Genomic DNA, 11,444 nt, shown 5'->3' with positions numbered 1-11,444 from the left:
GTTGTTTTAAATTTTTTCGTTTTTTAATATTTATTTTTTGGATTTTAATTTTCTTTATTGTAAAAAAGTTAATGATATACTTAGGGTTTGATGATAAAAGGTTTTCATAAATAAATGAAATATTATAACCTGTTAAAAGCTATCTAGATTTGGTGACCCATGACCCGCTTATGTTTTTTTACAATAAAATTGTTTATTAATTATAAATAATATATTTTTTTCTTTTTAAATTGGATATTAAATTTTAGTATGTCCGTATTTTATAGGATTTTCATATCAAATAATTGGTAATATTAATTTTTAATTTAATGAGATGTTATAACCCGTTTAAGAGCTATCTGGTTTTGGTAAGACTCATACCCATGCATTTGGGTTAAATCAATGAGATGTCTCCATTTAAAAATCAAGCAATCTGGTGGCTTTCATAAAAGGGGGGGGGGTGGGGAGACCACATCGCGACACATAGGATTTTAGGGGTTTTGTTTATATATATTATATAGATATATATAGATAAAATATAAAATGAAAACCCACTTGAGTTGTGAAAACCCGTGAAAACACTATGTAACATCGTTTTTTTTACATGTAATATATGTTGTTACATTTAATACAAAACATAAAAAACATAAAAAAAATGTTTTGCTATTTTTTTTACATTTTTTTACTAATTTTTATTTATGTTTTCATGAGAGAGAAAGTGTAAATTAACTTTAACATTTTTTATTAACTTTAATTGTGGAGCACAAGATTTAATCTTTAATGAAAAACATGTGATTGAGAATGGGTTTCTAGAGTTTTCACAACTCAAGTGGGTTTTTATTCTAACCTAAGCATATATATATATATGGGAGGGATTTTTTGAGAACCATGTTGAGTTGTAAAAACTTAAGAACTCCATTCTAGGCCACACATATAATTAAATAGATTGGAATATGTGGTTGAGATTAAATCTGGCAAAAAAGTCAAAGTAGGTGAGAGAATAAAGATGTAAGTGGTTACACTAACTTTTACGTCCGTTACACGTGTGTAAAAAGTCGACTCGGTGAGTAAAAAATTCTGTAATTTTTTTACGTATATGTAACCTATATATATATTAAGCATGTGTAAAAAAATTCGAAAAAAAAAATCGTTACATTGAGTTCTTTCGAGTTCTTAAAACTCAAAGGGGTTCTCATTTGAAATCTCCCCTATATATATATACTAGATTTTATCCCCCGTATTACGGGGGGTTGTTTTACATTATTCGTTTTTCATATTTATATATGTATGTTTGGATTTTAATTTTATTTATTGTAAGAAAGTTAATAATATACTTGAGGTTTGATGAAAAAATGGTTTCACAAATAAATGATATGTTATTATCCGGTTTAAAACGCTATCTGGGTTTGGTGAACTCATTACCCGTTTATTTTCTTTATTATAAAATCAATATCTTTTTTTTAAATAAAAAAGGATATTAATTTTTAGTATATCCCTATTTTATAGATTTTCATATCAAATATTTTATGAGATTAATTTTTAATATAATGACATGTTATAACCCGTTTAAGAGCTATTTGGGTTTGGTGAGACCTTTACCCGTGAATTCGGGTCAAATGCATGAGAAACCTTCATTTACAAATAAAGCAATTTGATGGCTTGAGAGAATGTTTGTTTTATATTTTCGTTTTTTAATATTTATTTTTTGGATTTTAATTTTCTTTTTGTAAGAAAGTTAATAATATACTTAAGGTTTGATGATGAATGAGTTTCATAAATAAATGATATGTTATAACCCGTTTAAAAGCTATCTGGATTTGGTGACCCATGATCCACTCATGTTTTTTACTATAAAAATGTTTATTAATTATAAATAATATTTTTTTTCTTTTTAAATTGGAAATTAAATTTTAGTATATCCCTATTTTATAGGATTTTCACATCAAATAATTGGTAAGATTAATTTTTAATTTAATGAGATGTTATAACTCGTTTAAGAGCTATCTGGTTTTGGTAAGATCTATACCCATGAATTTGGGTTAAATCAATAAGAGACCTTTATTTAAAAATTAAGCAATCTGTGGTTGCTTACTTAAAAGAGGGAAGCGACCCCATCGCGACACGTAGGATTTTAGGGTTTTGGTTTATATATATATATATATATATATAGGGGAAGTATAAAATGAAAACCCATTTGAGTTGTGAAACCCGTGAAAACCCTATGTAACATCGTTTTTTTTTTTGAACATGTAATATATGTTGTTACATTTTATACAAAATATCGAAAAATCAAAAAAACATTTTTTTTGCTATTTTTAAATATTTTTTTACTAATTTTTATATATGTTTTCAGAAGAGAGAAAATGTTATATATATATTTACATTTTTTATTAACTCTAATTGTGGACCACAAGGTTCAAACTCTAATTAAAAATATGTGGTTGAGAATGAGTTTCTAGAGTTTTTACAACTTAAATGGATTTTTATTTTAACCTAACCATATATATATATATATTCTTTAGGTCGGCTAGAATCTTGTAAAGATAGGGATTTTGCTTTACCTTCTTTTTGTTTTATTGAAACATGCACCCCTCCACTGTCATGTTCTCTGTGGGCCTCCTTATGTTTTTTATTTCTAAGTTTTATAAAAATGAAATCCAAGAAATCATATCCCATTTATGCAAACTTGGAATTTCTATAGTTAGTTAATTGAACTAATTAGTATAGATGTTATTTACAGTTCTGTTAAGTTAATTATTATGTTGTTTATATTTTATATAGTTATTTGTCATTTTATTACATGTGGTTTTTTTAATTATGTAATTTTAATACCATTTTTTAATTTATTACAAATGTCAACTTCACTTCTCTAAAACTTATAATTTTAGTACCTCTTTTAATCATGTCTATTTGTGTCCGTTACATCAATAATAATTTGGTAACTTTATTATTTTCTTTCTTTCCCCTGACATGGCACAAAACAAAAATGAAAGAAATAAATATTTTTTTAATTAAACACTACATCTAACCATTGAAGACCACCATTAAGGAGGTGTTTGGAATTGTTTATTTTCATCAACTTATAATTTATTAACTTTTTAAAAAGTAATAAGGTGTTTGGGATTGCTTATATTGTGAAAGGAAAATTTTTATAAGGAGATAAAAAGGAATCCCAAAAAGCCCCTAACAATTGAAGACCACGGTTGCCACCATTGAAGACCTCTGCCAATCAAAAACCACCCTACCACCAGACACCAAAAACTACTGCCGTCACAACTTTGCATTTAAAGCTACCGAACGCTACTCTATCGGTAGTTACTTACTTATATCTGATATTGCACCCTTCAGATTTGGAATTTGTAGCAATTCAAATCTAATGAGAGAGAGAGAGAGAGAGAGAGAGAGATGTTGGTCGGGAATGGTGGCGGAGTGGTGTGAGATGTGGTGGCAGTCTCGGTGGTTTACGGTTGTTTCCTCCGGCCATTAGTATTAGTACTATCTTCGTCCCCCTTCACGTAGGGTTCACCCGGGGCTGTACAATGGTCGCCGGAATTTCATAATAGCGGTGGTTAATGGTTGTGTTGTGCTAGTTCAATTGTTGTGTGGTGGTGGTTAACCTGATGGGTAAATTTCCTGTTTTTCAATTACCTTTGACCCCTTTTATTTCAAAGAAAAGAAAAAAAAAATAAAAGAAAATAATAAAGTTATCAAATTACCCTTGATTTAACGGATAAAAATAAACGGGGTTAGAAAAAAGTATTAAGGCTGAAAGTTTTAGAAAACTGAAGTAGGCATTTGCAATAAATTAAAAAATGGTATTAAAGTTACATAATTGAGCAAATCACATGTACTAAAATGACACTTAACTCTATTTTATAATTTTTTATGCTAATTTTATTATATATTTTCTATTTTATTTAATTTAGTTAAAGAATATATGATACATACAGTTTAAATTTGATTTATGATAACAATAATTTTTTATTTATTACCTATAGTTAAAAAAAACCCCTGTGTTACGGGGGTTGTTTTACATTATTCGTTTTTAATATTTAAATATGTATATTTGGATTTTAATTTTATTTATTATAAGAAAGTTAATAATTAATATACTTGAGGTTTGATGATAAAGTGGTTTAACAAATAAATGATATGTTATAATCCGGTTTAAAAGCTATCTGAGTTTGGTGATACCCATTACCCGTTTATTTTCTTTATTATAAAATTGTTTCTTAATTATAAATAATATCTTTTTTTAGATAAAATAGTATATTAATTTTTAGTATATCCCTATTATATAAGATTTTCATATCAAATATTTGATAAGGTTAATTTTTAATATAGTAAGATGTTATAACCCGTTTAAGAGCTATCTGAGTTTGGTGGTACCTTTACTCGTGAATTCGGATTAAGTGCGTGAGAAGCCTTCATTTACAAATAAAGTAATCTGATGGCTTCAAAGAATGGTTGTTTTACATTTTTCGTTTTTTAATATTTATTTTTTGGATTTAAATTTTCTTTATTGTATGAAAGTTAATAATATACTTAGGGTTTGATGATGAAAGGGTTTTACAAATAAATGATATATTATAACCCGTTTAAAAGCTATCTGACTTTGGTGACCCATGACCCGCTTATGTTTTTTACTATAAAATTGTTTATTAATTATAAATAATTTCTTTTTCTTTTTAAATTGGATATTTTATTTTAGTATATCCCTATTTTATAAGATTTTCATATCAAATAATTGGTAAGATTGATTTTTAATTTAATGAGATATTATAACCCGTTTAAAAGTTATCTGGTTTTGGTAGGACCCATACCCATGAATTTGGGTTAAATCAATGAGAGACCTACATTTAAAAATCAAGCAATCTGGTAACGTACATAAAAGGGGGAGCGACCACATCACGACACGTTGGATTTTAGGGGTTTCGTTTATATATATTACTAGATTTTATCCCCCGTATTACGGGGGTTGTTTTACATTATTCATTTGCAATATTTATATATGTATATTTAGATTTTAATTTTATTTATTGTAAGAATGTTTATAATTAATATACTTGAGGTTTGATGATGAAATGCTTTCACAAATAAATGATATGTTTATAATCCGGTTTAAAAGCTATCTGGGTTTGGTGATACCCATTACCCATTTAGTTTCTTTATTATAAAATTGTTTCTTAATTATAAATAATATCTTTTTTTTTAAATAAAATAGGATATTAATTTTTAATATATCCATATTTTATAGGATTTTCATATCAAATATTTGATGAGATTAATTTATAACATAATGAGATGTTATAACCCGTTTAAGAGCTATATGGGTTTGGTGAGATCTTTACCCGTGAATTCGAGTCAAATGCGTGAGAAGCCTTCATTTACAAATAAAACAATTTGATGGCTTGAGAGAATGGTTGTTTTACATTTTTCGTTTTTTAATATTTACTTTTTGGATTTTAATTTCTTAATTATAATAAAGTTAATAATATACTTAGGGTTTGATGATGAAATGGTTTCATAAAAAAATGAAATGTTATAACCCGTTTAAAAGCTATCTGGAGTTGGTGATCCATGATCCGCTTATGTTTTTTACTATAAAATTGTTTATTAATTATAAATAATTTCTTTTTCTTTTTAAATTGGATATTAAATTTTAGTATATCCCTATTTTATAGGATTTTCCTATCAAATAATTGGTAAGATTAATTTTTAATTTAATGAGATGTTATAACCCGTTTAAGAGCTATATGGTTTTGGTAGACCCATACCCATGAATTTAGGTTAAATCAATAAGAGACCTACATTTAAAAATCAACCAATCTGATGGCTTCCAAAAAAAAGGGGGAGCGACTACATCGTGACACGTAGGAATTTAGGGGTTTCAATTATATATATTACTTGATCTTATCCCTCGTATTACGGGGGTTGTTTTACATTATTCGTTTTTAATAATGTATATATATATATATATATATATTATTTTAATTTTATTTATTGTAAGAAAGTTAATAATTAATATACTTGAGGTTTGATTATAAAATGGTTTCACAAATAAATAATATGTTATAATCCGGTTTAAAAGCTATCTGGATTTGATGCTACCCATTACTCGTTTATTTTCTTTATTATAAAATTGTTTCTTAATTATAAATAATATCTTTTTTTAAATAAAATAGGATATTCATTTTTAGTATGTCCCTATTTTATAGGATTTTCGTATCGAATATTTGATGAAATTAATTTTTAATATAATGAGATTTTATAACTTGTTTAAGAGTTATCTGAGTTTGGTGAGACATTTACCCGTGAATTCGGGTTAAGTGCGTGAGAAGCCTTTATTTACAAATAAAGCAATCTGATGGCTTGAGAGAATGGTTGTTTTACATTTTTTGTTTTTTAATATTTATTTTTTGGATTTTAATTTTCTTTATTGTAATAAAGTTAATAATATACTTAAAATTTGATGATGAAAGGGTTTCATACATAAATTATATGTTATAACCCGTTTAAAAGATATCTGGATTTGGTGACACATGACCCGCTTATATATGTTTTTTATTATAAAATTGTTTATTAATTATAACTAATATCTTTTTTTTTTAAATTGGATATTAAATTTTAGTATATTTCTATTTTATAGGATTTTCTTACAAATACTTGGTAAGATTAATTTTTAATTTAGATGTTATAATCCGTTTAAGAGCTATCTGGTTTTGGTAAGATCCATACCCATGAATTTGGGTTAAATCAATGAGAGGCCTCAATTTAAAAATCAAACAATCTGGTGACTTCCATAAAAGAGGGGAGCGACCACATCGCGAAACATAGGATTTTAGGTTTCATTTATATATATTATAGATAGATTAAATAGAAATCAGATATTGTTTGTGTAACGTGCTAATTAAATAAATTATTATGTGTTTACGGTAAGAACCGATCGATTTGAGTTAAATGTGACTAGAATAATAAGTTAAACAAGGGGTTAAATAAAAAAAAAAAAACTCTGTCCTACTGAAAGGAATATCGTAGTTGTAAATATTTTAATATCATCTAGTTTGTTTTTCATTTTTTTTCTCTAATTTATTGCCCATGATATTTTTTTTCCTTTTTTATATTACATGTTGATCTATCTTACAAGTTACAACATTCAATGAACTTTTTTATGTCAATAGGTGCCAAACAAATATTTCTTCACGAATATGGTCAACATGATTATGTTAATCATAAATATGGCTTACATATTCACATGTCAATTTTATGGGTGTAGATATGTTTTATTGCTTTCGTACGTTGAGACAAACCACAAACAAGTGACCATGGCTGGGTTTTAAATTGTGTGAAGTTATCCATAGTCGAATCATTGGTCTTGTGTTCAATAACGAACTCAAAAAGCCTTTTTATAGGGTTGATACCAAAATTTCATGAAATCGAACGTTATTTTAACACATATATAGTATGAAGTTTTATTTATTATTAATTTTTTTTTTGCAAAGGATGACTAACCCCTATCTGTCAGCTCCTGCTCGTTTCATTGTGATACACAAGAAAACATGTTAAGTTTTAATCACCCGTTTTAAACACTTATATGACTTTGTAGATGACATAAATAGAATCATATTTTGAAGCATCAAACACTGATATCAAACTCATCAAACTGGTGGTAGTATACTTAAGTTACATCTCAAACAACAACAATATTTTATAACGACATACAAAACTTTAAACAGCATGTTTTAGATATCTTGGAAAAATTTGTATCACTATATAATTAACACACATCTTAACCTTTTTTAACTCAATAATTTACTGAATTAAATGCCAACAGATCAAGGTCAACAACAATGCAAAACTTACAAAAAAGTTATGTATTTTGTTGATACGATCGTATAGTAATTGTAACAAGTACTACGATTGCACACATGTTTTGCGTTGTCAAGTGTGCTTAAACATGTAATGTATATTGTTGATCACTTCTTCATCTTAGTAATGGGAAAATCATGATAATATGATAAACCACAATAATATGCGTACCTGTTACAACAGAGAGGGTAACAACATCTGAGGAGTATGATTCAGGTGACCTGATTACTAGCTTTGTTGAGTTTCCTTTTAAAATGTATAGTTAAGGATGAGGATTAGAGTTTATGGTAAAAGCGATTGGGGGGGGGGGGGGGGAGAGAGAGAGAGAGAGAGAGTCATAAATATGGTGTTTGTGTGAGTAATGGTAATATGATCTACCAATAATTATCAACAAATATATAACAAGGTATATTAATATTTTGATCCTTGATAACATAAATGATATCAATGGCCATATCAATAAATATATAAAACATATATATTTATTCTTACATATATCAGTATGTTTTTTTTTCTTTTTAGTCAAAATGTTTTTTCTTGTAACGTATTAGATTGCGTGTTTATCTATTAATTCTCCAATGTGTTGTTAACTTTTGAGTTATTATCTACAAAGATCATGATCTAATTGTGGTTCTGAAAAATGTTAAGTTTTAGAAAAAATATCAACAATTAGTCAAAATACGTCACCTCAGATTTCTTAAGAAATCGTAAGGGGTATACTATTACTCGATTAGTTCATATAAAATACCCCGGGGAATCAATAGCAGCATGAAATGTAAACTCTCAAAATATAAATCTTATTGATCTCCCAACACATGCACGACAAGTAGAGACGTTCAAATAACAAAAATTTAAATCCATTTTAATAACCATAACGGCAACAACTTGTTGAGAGACTAGCGTAGAGTTACAATGAAAATAACTAATTGCAATAGTTTGAATACAAACATAATTTAATAGTAGGGTAAGTGAGCAATTTTTGCTAGACAATATGTATCATATGATATATTTTTATTTTTTTAAAATTTAATCATGATTATAGAATTATTATAATTATATAGTATTATTTACATTTTTGTTTGATTTTTTGTTTAATTTGTATACACATATACCATTACTATTTTGAGCCTCCCTGTGTTATTAAGGGTTGTTTAGGTTTTTTTAAATCTTTTTAGTATTTCATATTTTGTAATGATTTGTTTTATTTTTTAAATGTTGTTTTCTTATTTAATACATGTATATAAGTTTGTTACGTTCATTACATTTTTAACGTTTTGGCTCTTTTAATTGAGATGTGTATGGTTTTTTTTAGATTTTTAACGAATAAACATAAACGAACATGTTCATTTTTTTTAAATAAACAAACATGAACACAAATAGTTGTTATATGAAAGAGGGTGGTTAATGCAGGTGAGCGATATTGGTTGATGCATGAGAGGAGAGGTTAATGAGGGTAGGTAGTAATCAGAAGTTAACCGGTGACGGGGAGTATAACTCGTCGATGGAGAGTATGTAGAGAAGAAAAATTAAATTAGGGTTTGATAATGAAATTGTTTAACAAATAAATTAGATGTTATACTTGTGTAAGAGCTATCTTGGTTTGGTGTGACCAATGACCCACAAAAATTATTGTTTGATTATCAAGTGGTTATTTCATAAATAAATGAGATGTTATAACCCGTTTAAGGCTATCCGGGTTTGGTGAGACCAAGATCCGTGAAAATTATTGTTTGATTATGAAAGGTTTCACAAACAAATGAGATGTTATAACCCATTTAAGTATTATCCGGGTTTGATGAGATCCATACCCGTAAATTCGTGTCAAACGCTTAAAGAAACTCCAAATCACAAATGAAGCAATTGGGTGACCTAAGACGGGGTGGTGGGAGCAACTACAAAGTAACACATACCATTTTTTTTGGTAAACATTAATATAGTTAGATTGATTTTGTGTTAATAATAATAATAATATCCATTCTTATTCTTAGTAAACAATAAAACACAATAATGCATGGCAACAAAAAGAATAAAATAAAAAGATAAATATATTATTTTTGTGATACTTAGGATCGCTTTGGATTTTGGAGAATTAGAGGAATATAGTTTTGGTACTTGGTTAGTTTTCTTCTTGCAAATTGCAATACACTTAAGCGCCGTTCAAAAAATAAATAAATAAAGAAAGCTGATGTATTATTGTTCCAAATGTACTTACATAATTAAACTTTATACTTTTGTCCACTATTAATATTAGACAAAATAGCTATTGTAATTTGAGTACAAATAATACATTTGGTAATATTTAATGTTTTTCAAAAGATAACAAAAGAAAAGTGAGCATTAACTCCATGTTCACATATAAAGTAATAACATCCACAAATCCGAAAAAAAAAAGAAAAACATCAAAATCTCTCTCTCTCTCTCTCTCTCTCTCTCTCTCTCTCTCTCTCACATTGTTAAAGAGGCTGCCCCCCTTCCCCTTTAGCTATTATTCTTTCCTCATTTTGAGTACACTCATGGCAAGGACCTCTGTGCACTTCCATTGGTCAAATAAGGCCAGCAATGAAAATGAAGATCTCTCACCACCCTCTAAACCATGCTTAAAAACTACCACAAACCATCCACAATCATCATCATCATCATCACCGCCACCACTAACAAGAAAGAAACTCCAAGCCATCACAGTTGCAAGATTTCGTTCGGTTCTTACTACAATAAGTAAGAACCGAATAAATCTTCTCAACTCCCTAAGCTCTAGGGTCGTGGGGACCCTATTTGGGTCCCGGCGAGGCCACGTTTACTTCACACTTCAAAAGAATCCCATCTCCCAACCAGCATTCCTAATCGAGCTTCAAACCCCGATTAGCGGTCTGGTTAAGGAAATGGCTTCCGGGCTCGTTAGAATCGCGTTAGAATGCGATAAAGATGAAGACAAGACGAAAAAGATAAGCAATTCAAAGAGGCTATTAGAAGAGCCGGTTTGGAGGACTTATTGCAACGGTAAGAAGTGTGGCTTTGCTTTGAAAAGGGAGTGTGGGGAGAAAGAATGGAGGGTGTTGAAAGCGGTAGAGCCGATTTCGATGGGGGCAGGGGTGCTGCCTCCTGAGAAAGCAATGGATGGAGAAGATGAAGAAGGTGATGAGATCATGTACATGAGAGCTAAATTTGAGAGAGTTACAGGATCAAGAGATTCAGAAGCTTTCTATATGACGAATCCTGATTGTAATGGAGCTCCTGAACTTAGTGTCTATTTGCTTAGAATTTGAATTTTCAATGCAAAATTTGGAGTTCAAATCTAAGATCCAACTTGGTAATTTAGTTCTTTGTAGTTGAAGATTTTTCTTTTTTTGTCAGTTTTTATTTTTAAATTTTTTTCCTGGTATTGCTTATCCTGTTATAGGAAAAAAAAAGGATGAGTTTAATGTAACTTGTAATGTTATAAGGGTGGAATGGGAACGTACATATTATTAGTTTTTTCGTTGTAAAACAATTTACACACACACAGATACATACGTGTTTGTTTCAGTTTTATTATTAGTAGAATCAGTACTAAATTAAGTCATTAAAAATAATTGTGTTTTATTACAAAAATAGTATTT

General features: G+C 28.3%; 1 pseudogene; it reads left to right on the top strand.

Moving 5' to 3' along the window:
• Positions 1–10,324: 10,324 nt before the first annotated feature.
• On the top strand, positions 10,325–11,187 carry LOC143637722 (protein MIZU-KUSSEI 1 pseudogene; annotated as a pseudogene).
• The last annotated feature ends 257 nt before the right edge of the window (positions 11,188–11,444 follow it).

This window comes from Bidens hawaiensis, unplaced genomic scaffold, assembly GCF_021521415.1.
Source record: "Bidens hawaiensis isolate Kalapana, Puna unplaced genomic scaffold, B.hawaiensis_p1.1 tig00008384_1, whole genome shotgun sequence".
Classification (NCBI taxonomy): domain Eukaryota; kingdom Viridiplantae; phylum Streptophyta; class Magnoliopsida; order Asterales; family Asteraceae; genus Bidens; species Bidens hawaiensis.
This window is presented reverse-complemented; position numbering and strand designations above follow the sequence as displayed.